Here is a 25,606-nt window from a genome sequence, read left to right as displayed (position 1 = left end):
AAATAAAAGTCACCGTGCTTGCGTCACTCCCTTACCCCTCCTACCAGCTCCTATGGCCACTTGGCCAGTGCGAACGCAAACAGCAAAACCGAGTTTGGAGGAGAGTAGTTCTTAGAACTGTTTAGAAGTGGACAGTTCCTAGAACTAAGTTCCTAGAACTACTTTGTCGGAAAGCGGCTTATGAGAACATTGGTGTATCTCAAAAAACTCAGTATATGTCATTGGCACAATGCCTTGAAGGAGCCTTAGAAGTTTCAAGCCCGTGTTTTTTTCACAGGAGTGACCTCCTAAGAATCCTTGCCGAGTCCAACAATACCAAACATGCCAGGTTTCGCCTTATGGTTTTTATAAGTGTCATTTAAGGCTTTAAAAAATTGTGGTTATCTTCAAAGTCTGATCGAGACAACAACAGAAAAACAAAGGAAATTTGAAAACATAGGTAAATAGCTAAACAATAACGCCAAAATGTTAAAATTATGATAGGAACTGACAAAAAAATAAATTAAATCCAATCAATTTCACCCATGGATCATTTTGATGCTCTCACATGTTTGAAATGAACAATGATGGATTGTGATGAAATTTGTTTTAAATTGGGACTGGCGAATCCCCGTCCATACTGTCAATGACCGTTCACAAAGACCCGCCTACTTTAGTTACTGTTGCTATGTCTCACAAGCGACGCCACTCTCACACCACACCAAGTTCTCACGCAGTGAAAAATACATTGCGGATCAGAGAAAAGACTGCGCGCTGACAGACAAGTACTTTTGATATGAAACAAAGTCTCACCTTTCAAATGTAGTCATTTTTTAGAGACATTTAAACAATAAATACCGTTTTGTGACTCTTTAATGTGTCTGACAGATCGCTGTAGACTCGAGGCTCAGTTAAAGCTGCTTGTGAACCGATCATCTCTTCCTTCTAGTTAATTTATAGCATTAAAATAAACATGAATGAACATAAAAGGAATGTTGTTTTAAAGTGCTAAAACGTCAGTACACTTTGTTTTTCAAATTTAAATCCTCCTATGTTAATCTACTAACTCTCCTGACTGCTTTGTTGGACAAAATGGCAGATTATGATTAGTCAGATCGCCTGTCAATCAAACTCCCTGCGAAGGGTCAATTGAGAATGCCTGTGCGCACAATCCTGATCTAATCGACAACTTTGCAGTTGCACATAGGAAAGCCCGGAAAATCCCGCTATAATGTAAGAGAGCATCTTTTTTATGTATTTGGACCTAGGCCTAACAATGTTTTATAGTGCGCTGTCCCCATTGTTTTTTTTTTTTTGTTTTTTTGTTTTGTTTTTGGTGAGCGTAGCCTACTCCTGATTTTGTTAGTCATCTCATCTCTTATATGCTGTGTATGATCATATCCTGCCCTATTCATGGTAGCCTACTCGCGGACATTGCGTCATCAATGTCATCAATTGCGTCATCAAGGGGCCCGCCTTGATAATCCTACTTAAGGGCCCGGTGTTGGCTCGTTACGCCACTGAATATAATTGTCTAAACTCCTTATCAAAATTACATATTTACAACAAATCTGACACATATATATGGGCACACTTTAAGTACTACTAATAAAAGTGGTGGAGATCAGGCAAGACTATAAGAAGACTCAGGCAAAAGGTGCTATAACTGTAAAAACGCTTTAAAACCATATATTTCCTATGTTAAATTGCCTGTTTTGGCTGTAAATGGTCTTTTCCATCTATGATGTCAGTGGTTAAATGCTTGCTAAATAAAACTTAATGTCTTTTGATGCTTTTGTGCTTAAAGGCCTTAAAAGCCATAACTGCTTGAACCCCGATAAATGCTGCTTGCAGCTTTAATTATTATTATTATTATTATTATTATTATTCCGCCGTAAAACGCATCGTGCAGCCCAAACCGTAAGAGCTGGAACTTTGAAACTTTGACAGATGGTAGTACAAAAATCGAGGAAAGGTTCAGAGATTATGACCCCGATTGGCCCATAGGTGGCGCTATAACAACCAAAAGCGCGAAACTGCTCATAACTCCTAGACCGTATGTCGTAGACTCAAGTGTCTTATATCATTGGAAAGCTGGATGCCTGACGAACAAAACGTATATCTCCGATTTCATTTCCGCCATGATAGATTTTCCGCCATTTTGAATTTTGTCAAAAATCTACTTTTGCGAACTAGTCCCTGGTTTTTTGCCCGATTGGAACCAAACTAGTGCAGAAATGTTCTCTGGAGACTGAATATCAATAATTATCGAAAAAAAGTGGAAATTTCGATTCACGGTCGCTAAGGGGCGCCAAAACGTACGTTGTGGGAGGGGCCTATTTTACTAAAATGGCTATAACTCCCGATGTAAATGAGGTATCTTCACCAAACTTGGTACACATGTGTATGAGCTTACTCTGGGGTCACAGTAAAAAAATCGCGACGATTGGCCTCATGGTGGCGCTATAATATGAAAAAAACATAAAACAGGCTATAACCACCTGACCGTTAGTCCGATTGACTTGAAAATTGGTATGCAGTGTCTTGGTCCAAGGTGCCATGTATGTGTATGAGGACATTGGCGTATCTCAAAAAACATGGCTGCCATCGGCCAACGAAGTTTGAGCACCTATTAGACAAGGTTAACGGAGGCCGATCGGAACGAAACTCAATGGGCATGTTCGGCTCATGGCCCTAAAGGTCTGTAAGAATTTTGAAAGAAATCGGCCACTAGTTGGCGCTAACGAGTTTTACGGCTCTGTAATCACGTGGTGTTACAAATATCCACACAATATGCATATCATTTGATAGATCTCCTCATCCTGAACAACTTTGCCTCAAGAACCATTGCTGTCAATCAAACTGTTCATTAATTATTCATTAATATGTTAAAAACCTACTTTTGCGAACTAGTCCTAGGTTTTTTGCCCGATCGGAACCAGACCAGTCTAGGACAATTCTCTGGACTCTCTAGATCAATAATTATCAAAAAAAAGTTGAACTTTTGCATTTGGATGGCTGTAATAGGGTAATTTATAAAATGGGCGTGTCAAAATACATTAAAAAGCCTATAAATCCTAAATAAAAACTCAGAACTTCACAAAAATTGGTCAGCATATGTGACATAACATCATTAAGAAGCATGAAAAATTCTATGGAGATCGGACGATAGGTGGCGCTATAACTGTTAAAAAGCTTTAAAATCATATATTTCCTATGGTAAACTGCCTGTATTGGCTGTAAATGGTCTTTTCCATCTCTGATCATATAATTTTCATATCATAATGTTCAAAACTAGTGCAATACAATTCTCTGGACTCACTAGATCAATAATTGTCAGAAAAAGTTGAACTACTTCATTTGGATAGCTATAATAGGTTCACTTCAAAATCTGGCCTTTACCAAGTGTCCCCGAAAGCCTATATCTCTTTAATCAATGCTCAGACCTTCTTAAAAACAAGTCAGAACGTGTGAAATATCACCCTGAACAAGCATGAAAATTTTCAGACAGATCAGACAAAATTTGCCTCTATAACAGTTAAAAAGGTGAAAATGATATGAATTAATGGCATGTTAAGCCAATAAGTGGTATTTTACTGCCCCCTGCTGTTTAAAATAGTCATTTTCTCATATTGGTATTGGTATCAGCCATGGTAAATCATGATAAATGATGGTGTGTGTGTGTGTGTGTGTGTGTGTGTGTGTGTGTGTGTGTGTGTGTGTGTGGTACAAATATAACAAAGGTTTTATTTTCCAACATGAAAACAAACATAACAGAGTGCTAGTGCACAAACAATAACCGACAATGATAATGGATGAGAGGGGAACTTAAATACACAGATCAAGACAAGGACAACAGGTGACGGTTATGATGATGAGGAGCAGGTGATGATGAGGAGGGTGATGAGGAGCAGGTGCAGGTGATGACGACAGATGGTGAATGTGATGAAGACAGAAGGTGAATGTGATGAAGGTGAATGTGACACCAATATCACTGAAACATTTGTGTGTGTGTGTGTGTGTGTGTGTGTGTGTGTGTGTGTGTGTGTGTGTGTGTGTGTGTGTGTGTAGCATTATTGTGTGTAGCATTATTGTGTGTAGCATATGTAGCAAGTATGCATTATTGAGTTAACATGGAAACACTGGTTTGCTTTAGTGCAGAAAACTGGTCAAAATCATGAGGTTTAAAGTGAAAGTGAGCCAATAAGTGGTCTTCTACTGCCCTCTGCTGGCCATTCTACTTATTAATTAAATTTTTCCACATGTGCTTGCATTTATACTTGAATACACACTAAAAATCACTTATATAGCAATAACTATTATAACACAATCATATTTTGTCAGTGTTAATCACTTTATTTGCACTGACACTTCAAATAATTGCTAGTAATGTGGTAAATCATGGTAAATCATGGTTAACTATGCTGTGTGTGTGTGTGTGTGTGTGTGTGTGTGTGTGTGTGTGTGTGTGTGTGTAAGCATGCATTGAGTTAACATGGATAAACTGGTTTGCTTTAGTGCAGAAAACTGGTTTAAAGTGAAAGTGAGCCAATAAGTGGTCTTCTACTGCCCTCTGCTGGCCATTCTACTTATTAATGAAATATTTCAACATGTGCTTGCATTCATACTTGAATACACACTAAAAAAATCACTTATATAGCAATAACTATTATAACACAATCATATTTTGTCAGTGTTAATCACTTTATTTGCACTGACACTTCAAATAATTGCTAGTAATGTGATAAATCAGGCTAGAAACATGGTAAATCAAAGTAAATAATACTAGATTGTTGTTTATCTCCTGGTAAATAATACTAGAACGTGGTATATCATGGTAAATCATGGTTAACTATGCTGTGTGTGTATGTGTGTGTGTGTGTGTGTGTGTGTGTGTGTGTGTGTGTGTGTGTAAGCATGCATTGAGTTAACATGGAAAAACTGGTTTGCTTTAGTGCAGAAAACTGGTTTAAAGTGAAAGTGAGCCAATAAGTGGTCTTCTAGTGCCCTCTGCTGGCCATTCTACTTAATAATGAAATATTTTACATGTGCTTTTGCATTCATACTTGGACACACACTAAAAATCACGTATATAACTAACTATTATAACACAATAATATTTTGTCAGTGTTCATCACCTCATTTGCACTGACACTTCACATAATTGCTAGTAATGTGGTTAATCATGCTAGAAACATTGTAAATCATAGTAAATAATACTGAAATGAGGTGTATCAAGGTAAATCATGCTAGAATCCTAATAAATCATTCTGGAACATGGTATATGATAGTAAATCATGCTAGAATCATATTAAATAATTCTAGAATGTGGCAAATCGTTGTGGGAGGAGCCTATTTTACTCAAATGGCTATAACTCAAGAAGTAAATGAGATATCTTCACCAAACTCAGTACACATGTGTATGGGTTCAATTTGAGGTCACAGTAAACAATTTTATGGAGATTGGACCATAGGTGGCGCTATAACTGTTAAAAAGCTTTAAAACCATATATATCCCATGGCAAATTGCCTGTATTGGCTGTAAATGGTCTTTTCCATCTATTATGTCAGTGGTTACATGCTTGCTAAATAAATCTTAATAACTTGTGATGCTTTTGTGCTTAAATGCCTTAAAGGCCTTAACTGCTTGAACCCCGATAAATGCTGCTTGCAGCTTTAATTAGGGGTTCAAGCACGAAGTGCTGAAACCCTATTGTAATTGTGCTGATTTTTATTATTATTATTAGGGGTTCAAGCACGAAGTGCTGAAACCCTATTGTAATTGTGCTGATTTTTATTATTAGGGGTTCAAGCACGAAGTGCTGAAACCCTATTGTAATTGTGCTGATTTTTATTATTATTAGGGGTTCAAGCACGAAGTGCTGAAACCCTATTGTAATTGTGCTGATTTTTATTATTATTATTATTATTATTCCGCCGTAAAACGCATCGTGCAGCCCAAACCGTAAGAGCTGGAACTTTGAAACTTTGACAGATGGTAGTACAAAAATCGAGGAAAGGTTCAGAGATTATGACCCCGATTGGCCCATAGGTGGCGCTATAACAACCAAAAGCGCGAAACTGCTCATAACTCCTAGACCGTATGTCGTAGACTCAAGTGTCTTATATCATTGGAAAGCTGGACGCCTGACGAACAAAACGTATATCTCCGATTTCATTTCCGCCATGATAGATTTTCCGCCATTTTGAATTTTGTCAAAAATCTACTTTTGCGAACTAGTCCCTGGTTTTTTGCCCGATTGGAACCAAACTAGTGCAGAAATGTTCTCTGGAGACTGAATATTAATAATTATCGAAAAAAAGTGGAAATTTCGATTCACGGTCGCTAAGGGGCGCCAAAACGTACGTTGTGGGAGGGGCCTATTTTACTAAAATGGCTATAACTCCCGATGTAAATGAGGTATCTTCACCAAACTTGGTACACATGTGTATGAGCTTACTCTGGGGTCACAGTAAAAAAATCGCGACGATTGGCCTCATGGTGGCGCTATAAAATGAAAAAAACATAAAACAGGCTATAACGACCTGACCGTTAGTCCGATTGACTTGAAAATTGGTATGCAGTGTCTTGGTCCAAGGTGCCATGTATGTGTATGAGGACATTGGCGTATCTCAAAAAACATGGCCGCCATCGGCCAACGAAGTTTGAGCACCTATTAGACAAGGTTAACGGAGGCCGATCGGAACGAAACTCAATGGGCATGTTCGGCTCATGGCCCTAAAGGTCTGTAAGAATTTTGAAAGAAATCGGCCACTAGTTGGCGCTAACGAGTTTTACGGCTCTGTAATCACGTAGTGTTACAAATATCCACACAATATGCATATCATTTGATAGATCTCCTCATCCTGAACAACTTTGCCTCAAGAACCATTGCTGTCAATCAAACTGTTCATTAATTATTCATTAATATGTTAAAAACCTACTTTTGCGAACTAGTCCTAGGTTTTTTGCCCGATCGGAACCAGACCAGTCTAGGACAATTCTCTGGACTCTCTAGATCAATAATTATCAAAAAAAAGTTGAACTTTTGCATTTGGATGGCTGTAATAGGGTAATTTATAAAATGGGCGTGTCAAAATACATTAAAAAGCCTATAAATCCTAAATAAAAACTCAGAACTTCACAAAAATTGGTCAGCATATGTGACATAACATCATTAACAAGCATGAAAAATTCTATGGAGATCGGACGATAGGTGGCGCTATAACTGTTAAAAAGCTTTAAAATCATATATTTCCTATGGTAAACTGCCTGTATTGGCTGTAAATGGTCTTTTCCATCTCTGATCATATAATTTTCATATCATAATGTTCAAAACTAGTGCAATACAATTCTCTGGACTCACTAGATCAATAATTGTCAGAAAAAGTTGAACTACTTCATTTGGATAGCTATAATAGGTTCACTTCAAAATCTGGCCTTTACCAAGTGTCCCCGAAAGCCTATATCTCTTTAATCAATGCTCAGACCTTCTTAAAAACAAGTCAGAACATGTGAAATATCACCCTGAACAAGCATGAAAATTTTCAGACAGATCGGACAAAATTTGCCTCTATAACAGTTAAAAAGGTGAAAATGATATGAATTAATGGCATGTTAAGCCAATAAGTGGTATTTTACTGCCCCCTGCTGTTTAAAATAGTCATTTTCTCATATTGTGTGTGTGTGTGTGTGTGTGTGGTACAAATATAACAAAGGTTTTATTTTCCAACATGAAAACAAACATAACAGAGTGCTAGTGCACAAACAATAACCGACAATGATAATGGATGAGAGGGGAACTTAAATACACAGATCAAGACAAGGACAACAGGTGACGGTTATGATGATGAGGAGCAGGTGATGATGAGGAGGGTGATGAGGAGCAGGTGCAGGTGATGACGACAGATGGTGAATGTGATGAAGACAGAAGGTGAATGTGATGAAGGTGAATGTGACACCAATATCACTGAAACATTTGTGTGTGTGTGTGTGTGTGTGTGTGTGAGTGTGTGTGTGTGTGTGTGTGTGTGTAAGCATGCATTGAGTTAACATGGATAAACTGGTTTGCTTTAGTGCAGAAAACTGGTTTAAAGTGAAAGTGAGCCAATAAGTGGTCTTCTACTGCCCTCTGCTGGCCATTCTACTTATTAATGAAATATTTCAACATGTGCTTGCATTCATACTTGAATACACACTAAAAAAATCACTTATATAGCAATAACTATTATAACACAATCATATTTTGTCAGTGTTAATCACTTTATTTGCACTGACACTTCAAATAATTGCTAGTAATGTGATAAATCAGGCTAGAAACATGGTAAATCAAAGTAAATAATACTAGATTGTCGTTTATCTCCTGGTAAATAATACTAGAACGTGGTATATCATGGTAAACCATGGTTAACTATGCTGTGTGTGTATGTGTGTGTGTGTGTGTGTGTGTGTGTGTGTAAGCATGCATTGAGTTAACATGGAAAAACTGGTTTGCTTTAGTGCAGAAAACTGGTTTAAAGTGAAAGTGAGCCAATAAGTGGTCTTCTACTGCCCTCTGCTGGCCATTCTACTTAATAATGAAATATTTTACATGTGCTTTTGCATTCATACTTGGACACACACTAAAAATCACGTATATAACTAACTATTATAACACAATAATATTTTGTCAGTGTTCATCACCTCATTTGCACTGACACTTCACATAATTGCTAGTAATGTGGTTAATCATGCTAGAAACATTGTAAATCATAGTAAATAATACTGAAATGAGGTGTATCAAGGTAAATCATGCTAGAATCCTAATAAATCATTCTGGAACATGGTATATGATAGTAAATCATGCTAGAATCATATTAAATAATTCTAGAATGTGGCAAATCGTTGTGGGAGGAGCCTATTTTACTCAAATGGCTATAACTCAAGAAGTAAATGAGATATCTTCACCAAACTCAGTACACATGTGTATGGGTTCAATTTGAGGTCACAGTAAACAATTTTATGGAGATCGGACCATAGGTGGCGCTATAACTGTTAAAAAGCTTTAAAACCATATATATCCCATGGCAAATTGCCTGTATTGGCTGTAAATGGTCTTTTCCATCTATTATGTCAGTGGTTACATGCTTGCTAAATAAATCTTAATAACTTTTGATGCTTTTGTGCTTAAAAACCTTAAACGCCTTAACTGCTTGAACCCCGATAAATGCTGCTTGCAGCTTTAATTATTATTATTATTATTATTATTCCGCCGTAAAACGCATCGTGCAGCCCAAACCGTAAGAGCTGGAACTTTGAAACTTTGACAGATGGTAGTACAAAAATCGAGGAAAGGTTCAGAGATTATGACCCCGATTGGCCCATAGGTGGCGCTATAACAACCAAAAGCGCGAAACTGCTCATAACTCCTAGACCGTATGTCGTAGACTCAAGTGTCTTATATCATTGGAAAGCTGGACGCCTGACGAACAAAACGTATATCTCCGATTTCATTTCCGCCATGATAGATTTTCCGCCATTTTGAATTTTGTCAAAAATCTACTTTTGCGAAATAGTCACTGGTTTTTTGCCCGATTGGAACCAAACTAGTGCAGAAATGTTCTCTGGAGACTGAATATCAATAATTATCGAAAAAAAGTGGAAATTTCGATTCACGGTCGCTAAGGGGCGCCAAAACGTACGTTGTGGGAGGGGCCTATTTTACTAAAATGGCTATAACTCCCGATGTAAATGAGGTATCTTCACCAAACTTGGTACACATGTGTATGAGCTTACTCTGGGGTCACAGTAAAAAAATCGCGACGATTGGCCTCATGGTGGCGCTATAAAATGAAAAAAACATAAAACAGGCTATAACCACCTGACCGTTAGTCCGATTGACTTGAAAATTGGTATGCAGTGTCTTGGTCCAAGGTGCCATGTATGTGTATGAGGACATTGGCGTATCTCAAAAAACATGGCTGCCATCGGCCAACGAAGTTTGAGCACCTATTAGACAAGGTTAACGGAGGCCGATCGGAACGAAACTCAATGGGCATGTTCGGCTCATGGCCCTAAAGGTCTGTAAGAATTTTGAAAGAAATCGGCCACTAGTTGGCGCTAACGAGTTTTACGGCTCTGTAATCACGTGGTGTTACAAATATCCACACAATATGCATATCATTTGATAGATCTCCTCATCCTGAACAACTTTGCCTCAAGAACCATTGCTGTCAATCAAACTGTTCATTAATTATTCATTAATATGTTAAAAACCTACTTTTGCGAACTAGTCCTAGGTTTTTTGCCCGATCGGAACCAGACCAGTCTAGGACAATTCTCTGGACTCTCTAGATCAATAATTATCAAAAAAAAGTTGAACTTTTGCATTTGGATGGCTGTAATAGGGTAATTTATAAAATGGGCGTGTCAAAATACATTAAAAAGCCTATAAATCCTAAATAAAAACTCAGAACTTCACAAAAATTGGTCAGCATATGTGACATAACATCATTAAGAAGCATGAAAAATTCTATGGAGATCGGACGATAGGTGGCGCTATAACTGTTAAAAAGCTTTAAAATCATATATTTCCTATGGTAAACTGCCTGTATTGGCTGTAAATGGTCTTTTCCATCTCTGATCATATAATTTTCATATCATAATGTTCAAAACTAGTGCAATACAATTCTCTGGACTCACTAGATCAATAATTGTCAGAAAAAGTTGAACTACTTCATTTGGATAGCTATAATAGGTTCACTTCAAAATCTGGCCTTTACCAAGTGTCCCCGAAAGCCTATATCTCTTTAATCAATGCTCAGACCTTCTTAAAAACAAGTCAGAACGTGTGAAATATCACCCTGAACAAGCATGAAAATTTTCAGACAGATCAGACAAAATTTGCCTCTATAACAGTTAAAAAGGTGAAAATGATATGAATTAATGGCATGTTAAGCCAATAAGTGGTATTTTACTGCCCCCTGCTGTTTAAAATAGTCATTTTCTCATATTGGTATTGGTATCAGCCATGGTAAATCATGATAAATGATGGTGTGTGTGTGTGTGTGTGTGTGTGTGTGTGTGTGTGTGTGGTACAAATATAACAAAGGTTTTATTTTCCAACATGAAAACAAACATAACAGAGTGCTAGTGCACAAACAATAACCGACAATGATAATGGATGAGAGGGGAACTTAAATACACAGATCAAGACAAGGACAACAGGTGACGGTTATGATGATGAGGAGCAGGTGATGATGAGGAGGGTGATGAGGAGCAGGTGCAGGTGATGACGACAGATGGTGAATGTGATGAAGACAGAAGGTGAATGTGATGAAGGTGAATGTGACACCAATATCACTGAAACATTTGTGTGTGTGTGTGTGTGTGTGTGTGTGTGTGTAGCATTATTGTGTGTAGCATTATTGTGTGTAGCATATGTAGCAAGTATGCATTATTGAGTTAACATGGAAACACTGGTTTGCTTTAGTGCAGAAAACTGGTCAAAATCATGAGGTTTAAAGTGAAAGTGAGCCAATAAGTGGTCTTCTACTGCCCTCTGCTGGCCATTCTACTTATTAATTAAATTTTTCCACATGTGCTTGCATTTATACTTGAATACACACTAAAAATCACTTATATAGCAATAACTATTATAACACAATCATATTTTGTCAGTGTTAATCACTTTATTTGCACTGACACTTCAAATAATTGCTAGTAATGTGGTAAATCATGGTAAATCATGGTTAACTATGCTGTGTGTGTGTGTGTGTGTGTGTGTGTGTGTGTGTGTGTGTGTGTGTGTGTGTGTGTGTGTGTGTGTGTGTGTAAGCATGCATTGAGTTAACATGGATAAACTGGTTTGCTTTAGTGCAGAAAACTGGTTTAAAGTGAAAGTGAGCCAATAAGTGGTCTTCTACTGCCCTCTGCTGGCCATTCTACTTATTAATGAAATATTTCAACATGTGCTTGCATTCATACTTGAATACACACTAAAAAAATCACTTATATAGCAATAACTATTATAACACAATCATATTTTGTCAGTGTTAATCACTTTATTTGCACTGACACTTCAAATAATTGCTAGTAATGTGATAAATCAGGCTAGAAACATGGTAAATCAAAGTAAATAATACTAGATTGTTGTTTATCTCCTGGTAAATAATACTAGAACGTGGTATATCATGGTAAATCATGGTTAACTATGCTGTGTGTGTATGTGTGTGTGTGTGTGTGTGTGTGTGTGTGTGTGTGTGTGTGTGTGTGTGTGTGTGTGTGTGTAAGCATGCATTGAGTTAACATGGAAAAACTGGTTTGCTTTAGTGCAGAAAACTGGTTTAAAGTGAAAGTGAGCCAATAAGTGGTCTTCTAGTGCCCTCTGCTGGCCATTCTACTTAATAATGAAATATTTTACATGTGCTTTTGCATTCATACTTGGACACAAACAAAAAATCTCGTATATAACTAACTATTATAACACAATAATATTTTGTCAGTGTTCATCACCTCATTTGCACTGACACTTCACATAATTGCTAGTAATGTGGTTAATCATGCTAGAAACATTGTAAATCATAGTAAATAATACTGAAATGAGGTGTATCAAGGTAAATCATGCTAGAATCCTAATAAATCATTCTGGAACATGGTATATGATAGTAAATCATGCTAGAATCATATTAAATAATTCTAGAATGTGGCAAATCGTTGTGGGAGGAGCCTATTTTACTCAAATGGCTATAACTCAAGAAGTAAATGAGATATCTTCACCAAACTCAGTACACATGTGTATGGGTTCAATTTGAGGTCACAGTAAACAATTTTATGGAGATCGGACCATAGGTGGCGCTATAACTGTTAAAAAGCTTTAAAACCATATATATCCCATGGCAAATTGCCTGTATTGGCTGTAAATGGTCTTTTCCATCTATTATGTCAGTGGTTACATGCTTGCTAAATAAATCTTAATAACTTTTGATGCTTTTGTGCTTAAATGCCTTAAAGGCCTTAACTGCTTGAACCCCGATAAATGCTGCTTGCAGCTTTAATTATTATTATTATTATTATTATTCCGCCGTAAAACGCATCGTGCAGCCCAAACCGTAAGGGCTAGAGCTTTGAAACTTTGCCATATGGTAGTACAAAAATCGAGGAGAGGTTATCAAATTATGACCCCGATTGGCCCATAGGTGGCGCTATAGCAACCAAAAGCGCGAAACTGCTCATAACTCCTAGACCGTAAGTCCTAGACTCAAGTGTCTTATATCATTGGAAAGCTGGACGCCTGACGAACAAAACGTATATCTCCGATTTTATTTCCGCCATGATAGATTTTCCGCCATTTTGAATTTTGTTGAAAATCTACTTTTGCGAACTAGTCCCTGGTTTTTCGCCCGATCGGAACCAAACCAGTGCAGAATTGTTCTCTGGAGTCTGAAGATCAATAATTATCGAAAAAAAGTTGAAATTTCGATTCACGGTCGCTAGGGGGTGCAAAATTAACGTTGTGGGAGGAGCCTATTTTACTAAAATGGCTATAACTCCAGAAGTAAAAGAGGTATTTTAACCAAACTTGGTACACATGTGTAATAGGTCAATCTGAGGTCACGGTAAAAAAATCGCGGCGATTGGCCACATGGTGGCGCTATAACATGAAAAAAACATAAAACAGGCTATAACCACCTGACCGTTAGTCCGATTGACTTGAAAATTGGTATGCAGTGTCTTGGTCCAAGGTGCCATGTATGTCTATGAGGACATTGGCGTATCTCAAAAAACATGGCCGCCATCGGCCAATGAAGTTTGAGCACCGATTAGACAAGGTTAACGGAGGCCGATCGGAACGAAACTCGATGGGCATGTTCGTCTCATGGCCCTAGAGGTCTGTAAGAATTTTGAAAGATATCGGCCACTAGTTGGCGCTAACGAGTTTTATGGCTCTGTAATCACGTGGTGTTACACTCATCCACACAATATGCACATCATTTGATAGATCTGCTCATGCTGAACAACTTTGCCTCAAGAACCATTGCTGTCAATCAAACCGTTCATTAAATATTCACGAATATGTCTAAAACCTACTTTTGCGAACTAGTCCTAGGTTTTTCGCCCGATCGGAACCAGACCAGTCTAGGACAATTCTCTGGACTCTCTAGATCAATAATTATCAAAAAAAAGTTGAACTTTTGCATTTGTATGGCTGTAATAGGGTCATTTATAAAATGGGTGTGGCAAAATACACTCAAAAGCCTATAAATCCTAAATGAAAACTCAGAACTTCACAAAAATTGGTCAGCCTATGTGTCATAACATCATTAACAAGCATGCAAAATTTTATGGAGATCGGACGATAGGTGGCGCTATAACCTTTAAAAAGCTTTAAAACCATATATTTCCTATGGTATGTTGCTTGTATTGGCTGTAAATGGTCTTTTCCATCTCTGATCATATAATTTTCATATCATAATGTTCAAAACTAGTGCAATACAATTCTCTGGACTCACTAGATCAATAATTGTCAGAAAAAGTTGAACTACTTCATTTGGATAGCTATAATAGGTTCACTTCAAAATGTAGCCTTTACCAAGTGTCCCCGAAAGCCTATATCTCTTTAATGAATGACTCAGACCTTCTTAAAAACAAGTCAGAACATGTGAAATATCACTCTGAACATGCATGAAAATTTTCAGACAGATCAGACAAAATTTGCCTCTATAACAGTTAAAAAGGTGAAAATGATATGATTATAATGGCATGTTAAGCCAATAAGTGGTATTTTACTGCCCCCTGCTGTTCAAAATAGTCATTTTGTCATATTGTTCTATAATTTATATTTAGACTTTATAAAATCACTATTTTAACATTTACAATTACATTTAGTCAAAATCCATCTGTTAAAGTATTAGTATTGACAGTTTGATCACATCATACATTTCAAATGTCTGCATCTACAACATAATGTGTGTGTGTAGTCTTAGGTTAATCATCTGATTAATAGCTTGCAAAGACTTTGTGAAATGTTTATAGACCATTCAAATATATTTTCATAATGACATATCCCAATAGCATTGAAAAAACAACAACAACATTTGTCTTTGTGTGTGTGTGTGTGTGTGTGTGTGTGTGTGTGTGCGTGTGTGTGTGTGTGTGTGTAAACATGCATTATGGAGTTAAAATGGAAAAACTGGTTTGCTTTAGTGCAGAAAAATGGTGAAAATCAAGAAGTTTAAAGTGAAAGTGAGCCAATATGTGGTCTTCTCCTGCCCTCTGCTGGCCATTCTACTTATTAATGAAGTCTACTCACTTATGCTTTTGCATTCATTAGACACTAAAAATCACTTATATAACAATAAAACACTAAAAAATCACTTATATAACAATTACTATTGTAGCACAATCATATTTTGTCAGAGTTTATCACTTCATTTTTACTGATACTTCACATAATTGCTAGCAATGTGGTAAATCATGGTAAATCACACTAAAAACATGGTAAATCATAATAAATAATACTAGAATGTGGTGTATCAAGATAAATCATACTACAATCCTGGTACATCATTCTAGAACATGGTATATCATGGTACATCATGCTAGAACATGGTAAATCATGTTAGAATGTGGTATATCATGGTAAATCATGCTAGAACATGGTAAATCATGGTAAACTATGCTAGAACAGGGTAAATCATGGTAAACTATGATGAATCATGGTAAACTATGATAAATCATGATAAACTATGGTAATCCATGCTAGAATCACAGTAAACAATGGTAAATCATACTAGAATGTAGTATATCATGGTAAATTATGCTAGAATATGGCAAATCATGCTAGAATCATAGTAAATAATATTAGAATATGCTAAATTGTTGTGGGAGGAGCCTATTTTACTAAAATGGCTATAACTCAAGAAGTAAATGAGATATCTTCACCAAACTCAGTACACATGTGTATGGGTTCAATTTGAGGTCACAGTAAACAATTCTATGGAGATCGGACCATAGGTGGCGCTATAACTGTTAAAAAGCTTTAAAACCAAATATATCACATGGTAAATTGCCTGTATTGGCTGTAAATGGTCTTTTCCATCTATTATGTCAGTGGTTACATGCTTATTAAATAAATCTTAATAACTTTTGATACTTTTGTGCTTAAATGCCTTAAAGGCCTTAACTGCTTGAACCCCGATAAATGCTGCTTGCAGCTTTAATTAGGGGTTCAAGCACGAAGTGCTGAAACCCTATTGTAATTGTGCTGATTTTTATTATTAGGGGTTCAAGCACGAAGTGCTGAAACCCTATTGTTATTGTAAGGATTTTTATTATTATTATTATTTTCCCCTAAAACGCATCGTGCAGACCAAACCGTAAGAGCTGGAACCTTGAAAGTTGGCCAAATGGTAGTCCTCAATTTGGGGAGAACGTATCAAAGTATGACCTCGATTGGCCCATAGGTGGCGCTATAGCGACCAAAAGCGCGAAACTGCTCAGAACTCCTAGAACGTATGTCGTAGACTCAAGTGTCTTATATCATTGGAAAGCTGGACGCCTGACGAACAAAACGTTTATCTCCGATTTCATTTCCGCCATGATAGATTTTCCGCCATTTTGAATTTTGTCAAAAACCTACTTTTGCGAACTAGTCCCTGGTTTTTCGCCCGATCGGAACCAAACCAGTGCAGAAATGTTCTCTAGAAACTGAAGATCAATAATTATCGAAAAAAAGTCGAAATTTCGATTCACGGTCGCTAAGGGGCGCCAAAACGTATGTTATGGGAGGGGCCTATTTTACTAAAATGGCTATAACTCCAGAAGTAAATGAGGTATCTTCACCAAACTCGGTAAACCTATGTATGAGCTCAATATGAGGTAACAGTAAAAAAATCGCGGCGATTGGCCACATGGTGGCGCTATAATATATAAAAAACATAAAACAGGCTTTAACCACCTGACCGTTAGTCCGATTGACTTGAAAATTGGTATGCAGTGTCTTGGTCCAAGGTGTCATGTATGTGTATGAGGACATTGGCGTATCTAAAAAAACATGGCCGCCATCGGCCAATGAAGTTTGAGCACCTATTAGACAAGGTTAACGGAGGCCGATCGGAACGAAACTCGGTGGGCATGTTCTACTCATGGCCCTAGAGGTCTGTAAGAATTTTAAAAGAAATCGGCCACTAGTTGGCGCTAACGAGTTTTATGGCTCTGTAATCACGTGGTGTTACACTTATTGTCACAAAATGCATACCATTTGATAGATCTCCTCTTGTTGAACAACTTTGCCTCAAGAACCATTGCTGTCAATCAAACCGTTCATTAAATATTCGTAATTATGTTAAAAACGTACTTTTGCGAACTAGTCCCTGGTTTTTCGCCCGATCGGAACCAAACCAGTCTAGGACAATTCTATGGACTCTCTAGGTCAATAATTATCAAAAAAAAGTTGAACTTTTGCATTTTTCGCATGGCTATAACAGGGTCATTTAGAAAATGGGCGTGGTAAAATGCACTCAAAAGCCTATAAATCCTAAACGAAAACTCAGAACTTCACAAAAATTGATGAGCATATGTGTCATAACCTGCTAAAGAAGCATGAAAAATTTTATGAAGATCGGACCATAGTTGGCGCTATAACTGTTAAAACGCTTTAAAACCATATATTTCCTATGGTAAATTGCCTGTATTTGCTGTAAATGGTGTCTTCTATCATCATATAATGTTCATATCATAATGTTCAAAACCAGTGCAGCACAATTCTCTGAACTCTCTAGATCAATAATTATCAGAAAAAAAGTTTAACTTCTTCAAAAGGTGATTTTATATGAATATAATGACATATTAAGCCAATAAGTGGTATTTTACTGCCCCCTGCTGTCATTTCATCATACTACTCCCTAATATTGTTATAAAATTCATATTTAGACTTTATAAAATCATTATTTTAACATTTACAATCACATTTTGTCAAAACTCATCTATTGAGTATTACTATTGACAATTGTGTTACACTGAGATATGGAAATGGACGAAAGTAAATGAATGAAATGAAACGAAAGTAACGGCATTTAAGCCACGCCCCCGAATACAAATTCATTCATAACTCGAAAACGGAAAGTCGTTGCGCGCTCAAATTTTGATGGTGAGGACCTCTCCGGGCTCTTGATCGAAACGTGTCGTCGCGGGCCTCGGTAGCGCGCCCCCCGCGTATCGCGAATCCGCGGGACCCCCGATTTTGAACGGCCATTACTCCCGACCCAGACCACCCCGAACATTGTATGAGAGCTCGTTGGAAAGGGCGCGTCCTTGGCTAGCTTCGATTCAAATGTGGTGTTATTTGCCCTGGGCATTCCAGAGATAATAGCCCGAACAGATATGCCTTATAACAATCATAACTCCCAGCCCCAATCGCCCAAAAACACGTTGATGGTCTCATTCAACAGGGCTCCTCAAGCACTATCTATGCTCTGAGTTTCAGAATTTTTCGCCTTTTGGTTCCTGAGATATAAGTAAAAAAACAAATTCCCATTCATTCATTCAAACACTTCAACTGTAAAATGTAAGCTATAATACCACTGTTGTCCACTAGAGGGAGCAGCAGGATTACGCATGATCTTTTAATTAGCTTCAGTATTGGGAAATAAACAAATGCTTTAAGAAGCAATCTTTTTTATTATGATGTTTTTTTTTATTATGATATTTTTTTATACATTTTATTTTTTATTATGATTATGAACGGTTTGATTGACATTAGTGATTCTTGAGGCAAAGTTGTTCAAGATGAGGAGATGAAGATATTTTCACAATATCACATCCGAAAAACATTGAAAACATATTTGTCTTTGTGTGTGTGTGTGTGTGTGTGTGGATGTGTTTGTGTTTGTGTGTGTGTGTGTGTGTGTAAGCATGCTTAATGGAAAGAACATGGAGAAACTGCTTTGTTTTACTGGTGGATAAAAAAAGTCTTTCAAATGAAAGTGAGTCAATTAGTGGTCTTCTACTGCCCTCTGCAGGACATTCTACTTAATAAAATATTTTCATCTGTGCTTTTGCATTAGTTTTTGGACTATATAAAATTACTTGCATGAAAATCACCTATTATAACACAGTCATGTTTTGTCAAATTTTATCACTTCATTTTTACTGAGCTCTCAGTTTGAACAATTCTGCCTCTCAGTGATTAATTTGAAATCTGAAAATGGTGTTATACAGAGGAGATTTGCAATTATCATTTTGTTACCTATCTTTTATTTTAAATATCTACATCTACAACAAAATGTGTGTGCATGTGTGTGTTCAAGCATGGTTAGTGTATTAAGTATTATTGTTTAAGTATTATTGTTTTCATTTACATTTTAACCACCAGAAGAAGAACACTCATTGGTTCATTCTGCTCACTAAAATATTATTTTTCATTTTTTTTCCATTTGAAATATTGTTTAAACTTAATAAAATCATTAAAATAACATTTCAAATCATATTTTGTCTGTTTATAAATCCCACAGACTCACAGTGGCTGCAATACTAATGTTTTTGTAAAACACAGACCTGATAGTCTAATCTGTGTGTATTGTGCATATATTATTGATATTATTACTATTGCAAATCATGTTATTGTAACTCATATCTTAATAGAATATTATTTGTAATTTTAATTCTTTATTTCTTAATTGTTTTTTTATGATTACTACAGATATTATCACCAAAGATATCAACTACACCTTCACTTTTAGTATTGACACGCTGCACACACAGCACAATCACACACTCACTAATGCATTCAAATAAATGTAATCTTATTGTGCTACTTTATTTGTACATGATTAGAATGAACAGAAATCTAAGAATATTTTTCTTCTTTTGTTAAAGCCATTTCAGACTCCAAGTAAGCATTATATTACTAATCATCTATTTTAAAGGTGCCATACAATTGAAAACTGTATTTATCTTGGCATAGTTGAATGATAAGAGTTCTGGACATGGAACTGACATACCGTGAGCCTCAAACACCATTGTTTCCTCCTTCATGTGTAAATCTCCTGTTTGCAAAAGACCGCTGAAAAATGAGTGAATCCCACCATAACACCGACTGTGACGTTGGAGTCAGGATCATTAATATTTATACCCCCCAAATTTGCATTTTCCAGTCCATGTTCTAGGCCAGGCAGTGTTAATGTGGACCTGCACAGCCGAATCATCAGAAGATCTGCAGGTATTGTGAAGAAGCAAGCAAGGACAATAGTGAAAATGGCAGATCATGGATATAAATGTTATGTCTGAGGCTGTGCTGCGGATTTGAGAACTTTTCATTCCCTTCCCACAAAACTGTCAACAGGCATGGTTGATGTTTACAACAGGATACCTCACCATTTTAATTCAAAGCTGTTAGTTTGCTCTTAACGGAGGCCGATCAGAACGAAACTCGGTGGGCATGTTCGACTCGTGGCCCTAGAGGTCTGTAAGAATTTTTAAAAATCAGCCACTAGTTGACGCTAACAGGTTTTACAGCTATGTAATCACGTGATGCATATCATTTGATAGATCTCCTCATACTGAACAACTTTGCCTCAAGAACTACTGCTGTCAATCAATTTGTTCATTAAATACTTGCGATTATGTTAAAAACCTACTTTTGGGAACTAGTCCTAGGTTTTTCGCCCGATCGGAAATATACCAGTGCAGTACAATTCTCTGGAAGCTCTAGATTATTAATTATATAAAAAACTTTAACTTTACCCATTGGGTAGCCATAACAGGATCATTTAGAAAATGGGTATGGCAAAAAAACACTCAAAAGCCTGTAAATCCTAAACAAAAACTCAGACAACTCACTAAACTGCCTTATGTGCTTAAAGACCCTAAATGCTTGAACCCCGCTAAATGCTGCTTGCAGCTTTAATTAGGGGTTCAAGCACGAAGTGCTGAAACCCTATTGTAATTGTACTGATTTTTATTATTATTATTTTTCTTCTGCCGTAAAACGCATCGTGCAGCCCAAACCGTAAGTGCTAGAGACTTGAAACTTTGCCAGATGGTAGTACAAAAATCGAGGAGAGGTTATCAAAATATGACCCCGATTGGCCCATAGGTGGCGCTACAGTGCAAAAAACAAAAAAAAATCATATTTTTGCTTAAATCTCATTAACCGTTTGTCACAGACTCAAGTGTCTTATATCATTGGAATCCTTGGGTCAAGCCGAACAAAAAAGGCCTCAAGGATTTCATTTCCGGTATGCAAATTTTTCGCCACTTTGAATTATGTCCAAAACCTACTTTTGCGAACTAGTCCCTGGTTTTGTGTCCGATCGGAACCAAACCAGTGCAGAAATGTTCTCTGGAGTCAGAATATCAATAATTATCGAAAAAAAGTTGAAATTTCGATTGACGGTCGCTAAGGGGCGCCAAAATGTTTGAAGAAGGCGGAGCCTATTTTACTAAAATGGCTATAACTCCAGAAGTAAATGAGGTATATTCACCAAACTCGGTACACCTGTGTAAGAGGTCAATCTGAGGTCATAGTAAAAAGATTGCGGCGATTGGCCACATGGTGGCGCTATAACATGAAAAAAACATAAATCAGGCTGTAACCACCTGACCGTTAGTCCGATTGACTTGAAAATTGGTATGCAGTGTCTTGGTCCAAGCTGTCATGTATATCTATGAGGACATTGGTGTATCTCAAAAAACATGGCCGCCATCGGCCAATGAAGTTTGAGCACCTATTAGACAAGGTTAACGGAGGCCGATCGGAACAAAACTCGGTGGGCATGTTCGACTCATGGCCCTAGAGGTCTGTAACAATTTTGAAAGAAATCGGCCACTAGTTGGCGCTAACGAGTTTTATGGCTCTGTAATCACGTGGTGTTACACTTATCATCACAAAATGCATATCATTTGATAGACCTGCTCATGCTGAACAACTTTGCCTCTAGAACCATTGCTGTCAATCAAACAGTTTATTAATTATTCACGAATATGTTAAAAACCTACTTTTGCGAACTAGTCCCTGGTTTTTTGCCCGATCGGAACCAAACGAGTCTAGGACAATTCTCTGGACTCTTTAGATCAATAATTATCAAAAAAAGTTGAACTTTTGCATTTTTCGCATGGGTATAATTGGGTCATAAAGAAAATGGGCGTGGCAAAATGCAAACAAAAGCCTATAAATCCTAAACAAAAACTCAGAACATCACGAAAATTGGTGAGCATATGTGCCATAACATTCTAAATAAGCATGCAAAATTGTATGTAGATCGGATGATAGTTGGCGCTATAACTGTTAAAAAGCAATGGTAAATTGCCTGTATTGGCTGTAAATGGACTTTTCAATCTATTATTTCAGTGGTTAAAAGCTTTCTAAATAAATCTTAATGTCTTGAATGCTTAAATGCCTTAAAGGCCTTAAATGCTTGAACCCCGATAAATGCTGCTTGCAGCTTTAATTATTATTATTATTATTATTATTATTCCGCCGTAAAACGCATCGTGCAGCCCAAACCGTAAGAGCTGGAACTTTGAAACTTTGACAGATGGTAGTACAAAAATCGAGGAAAGGTTCAGAGATTATGACCCCGATTGGCCCATAGGTGGCGCTATAACAACCAAAAGCGCGAAACTGCTCATAACTCCTAGACCGTATGTCGTAGACTCAAGTGTCTTATATCATTGGAAAGCTGGACGCCTGACGAACAAAACGTATATCTCCGATTTCATTTCCGCCATGATAGATTTTCCGCCATTTTGAATTTTGTCAAAAATCTACTTTTGCGAACTAGTCCCTGGTTTTTTGCCCGATTGGAACCAATCTAGTGCAGAAATGTTCTCTGGAGACTGAATATCAATAATTATCGAAAAAAAGTGGAAATTTCGATTCACGGTCGCTAAGGGGAGCCAAAACGTACGTTGTGGGAGGGGCCTATTTTACTAAAATGGCTATAACTCCCGATGTAAATGAGGTATCTTCACCAAACTTGGTACACATGTGTATGAGCTTACTCTGGGGTCACAGTAAAAAAATCGCGACGATTGGCCTCATGGTGGCGCTATAAAATGAAAAAAACATAAAACAGGCTATTACCACCTGACCGTTAGTCCGATTGACTTGAAAATTGGTATGCAGTGTCTTGGTCCAAGGTGCCATGTATGTGTATGAGGACATTGGCGTATCTCAAAAAACATGGCCGCCATCGGCCAACGAAGTTTGAGCACCTATTAGACAAGGTTAACGGAGGCCGATCGGAACGAAACTCAATGGGCATGTTCGGCTCATGGCCCTAAAGGTCTGTAAGAATTTTGAAAGAAATCGGCCACTAGTTGGCGCTAACGAGTTTTACGGCTCTGTAATCACGTGGTGTTACAAATATCCACACAATATGCATATCATTTGATAGATCTACTCATCCTGAACAACTTTGCCTCAAGAACCATTGCTGTCAATCAAACTGTTCATTAATTATTCATTAATATGTTAAAAACCTACTTTTGCGAACTAGTCCTAGGTTTTTTGCCCGATCGGAACCAGACCAGTCTAGGACAATTCTCTGGACTCTCTAGATCAATAATTATCAAAAAAAAGTTGAACTTTTGCATTTGGATGGCTGTAATAGGGTAATTTATAAAATGGGCGTGTCAAAATACATTAAAAAGCCTATAAATCCTAAATAAAAACTCAGAACTTCACAAAAATTGGTCAGCCTATGTGTCATAACATCATTAACAAGCATGCAAAATTCTATGGAGATCGGACGATAGTTGGCGCTATAACTGTTAAAAAGCTTTAAAATCATATATTTCCTATGGTAAACTGCCTGTATTGGCTGTAAATGGTCTTTTCCATCTCTGATCATATAATTTTCATATCATAATGTTCAAAACTAGTGCAATACAATTCTCTGGACTCACTAGATCAATAATTGTCAGAAAAAGTTGAACTACTTCATTTGGATAGCTATAATAGGTTCACTTCAAAATCTGGCCTTTACCAAGTGTCCCCGAAAGCCTATATCTCTTTAATCAATGCTCAGACCTTCTTAAAAACAAGTCAGAACGTGTGAAATATCACCCTGAACAAGCATGAAAATTTTCAGACAGATCGGACAAAATTTGCCTCTATAACAGTTAAAAAGGTGAAAATGATATGAATTAATGGCATGTTAAGCCAATAAGTGGTATTTTACTGCCCCCTGCTGTTTAAAATAGTCATTTTCTCATATTGGTATTGCAGCCATGGTAAATCATGATAAATGATGGTGTGTGTGTGTGTGTGTGTGTGTGTGTGTGTGTGTGTGTGTGTGTGTGTGTGGTACAAATATAACAAAGGTTTTATTTTCCAACATGAAAACAAACATAACAGAGTGCTAGTGCACAAACAATAACCGACAATGATAATGGATGAGAGGGGAACTTAAATACACAGATCAAGACAAGGACAACAGGTGACGGTTATGATGATGAGGAGCAGGTGATGATGAGGAGGGTGATGAGGAGCAGGTGCAGGTGATGACGACAGATGGTGAATGTGATGAAGACAGAAGGTGAATGTGATGAAGGTGAATGTGACACCAATATCACTGAAACATTTGTGTGTGTGTGTGTGTGTGTGTGTGTGTGTGTGTGTGTGTGTGTGTGTGTGTGTAGCATTATTGTGTGTAGCATATGTAGCAAGTATGCATTATTGAGTTAACATGGAAACACTGGTTTGCTTTAGTGCAGAAAACTGGTCAAAATCATGAGGTTTAAAGTGAAAGTGAGCCAATAAGTGGTCTTCTACTGCCCTCTGCTGGCCATTCTACTTATTAATTAAATTTTTCCACATGTGCTTGCATTTATACTTGAATACACACTAAAAATCACTTATATAGCAATAACTATTATAACACAATCATATTTTGTCAGTGTTAATCACTTTATTTGCACTGACACTTCAAATAATTGCTAGTAATGTGGTAAATCATGGTAAATCATGGTTAACTATGCTGTGTGTGTGTGTGTGTGTGTGTGTGTGTGTGTGTGTGTGTGTGTGTGTGTGTGTGTGTAAGCATGCATTGAGTTAACATGGATAAACTGGTTTGCTTTAGTGCAGAAAACTGGTTTAAAGTGAAAGTGAGCCAATAAGTGGTCTTCTACTGCCCTCTGCTGGCCATTCTACTTATTAATGAAATATTTCAACATGTGCTTGCATTCATACTTGAATACACACTAAAAAAATCACTTATATAGCAATAACTATTATAACACAATCATATTTTGTCAGTGTTAATCACTTTATTTGCACTGACACTTCAAATAATTGCTAGTAATGTGATAAATCAGGCTAGAAACATGGTAAATCAAAGTAAATAATACTAGATTGTCGTTTATCTCCTGGTAAATAATACTAGAACGTGGTATATCATGGTAAATCATGGTTAACTATGCTGTGTGTGTGTGTGTGTGTGTGTGTGTGTGTGTGTGTGTGTGTGTGTGTGTGTGTGTGTGTGTGTGTGTGTGTGTGTGTGTGTGTGTGTGTAAGCATGCATTGAGTTAACATGGAAAAACTGGTTTGCTTTAGTGCAGAAAACTGGTTTAAAGTGAAAGTGAGCCAATAAGTGGTCTTCTAGTGCCCTCTGCTGGCCATTCTACTTAATAATGAAATATTTTACA

Source organism: Squalius cephalus (genome assembly GCF_949319135.1).
Source record: "Squalius cephalus genome assembly, chromosome: 2".
Classification (NCBI taxonomy): Eukaryota; Metazoa; Chordata; class Actinopteri; order Cypriniformes; family Leuciscidae; genus Squalius; species Squalius cephalus.
This window is presented reverse-complemented; position numbering follows the sequence as displayed.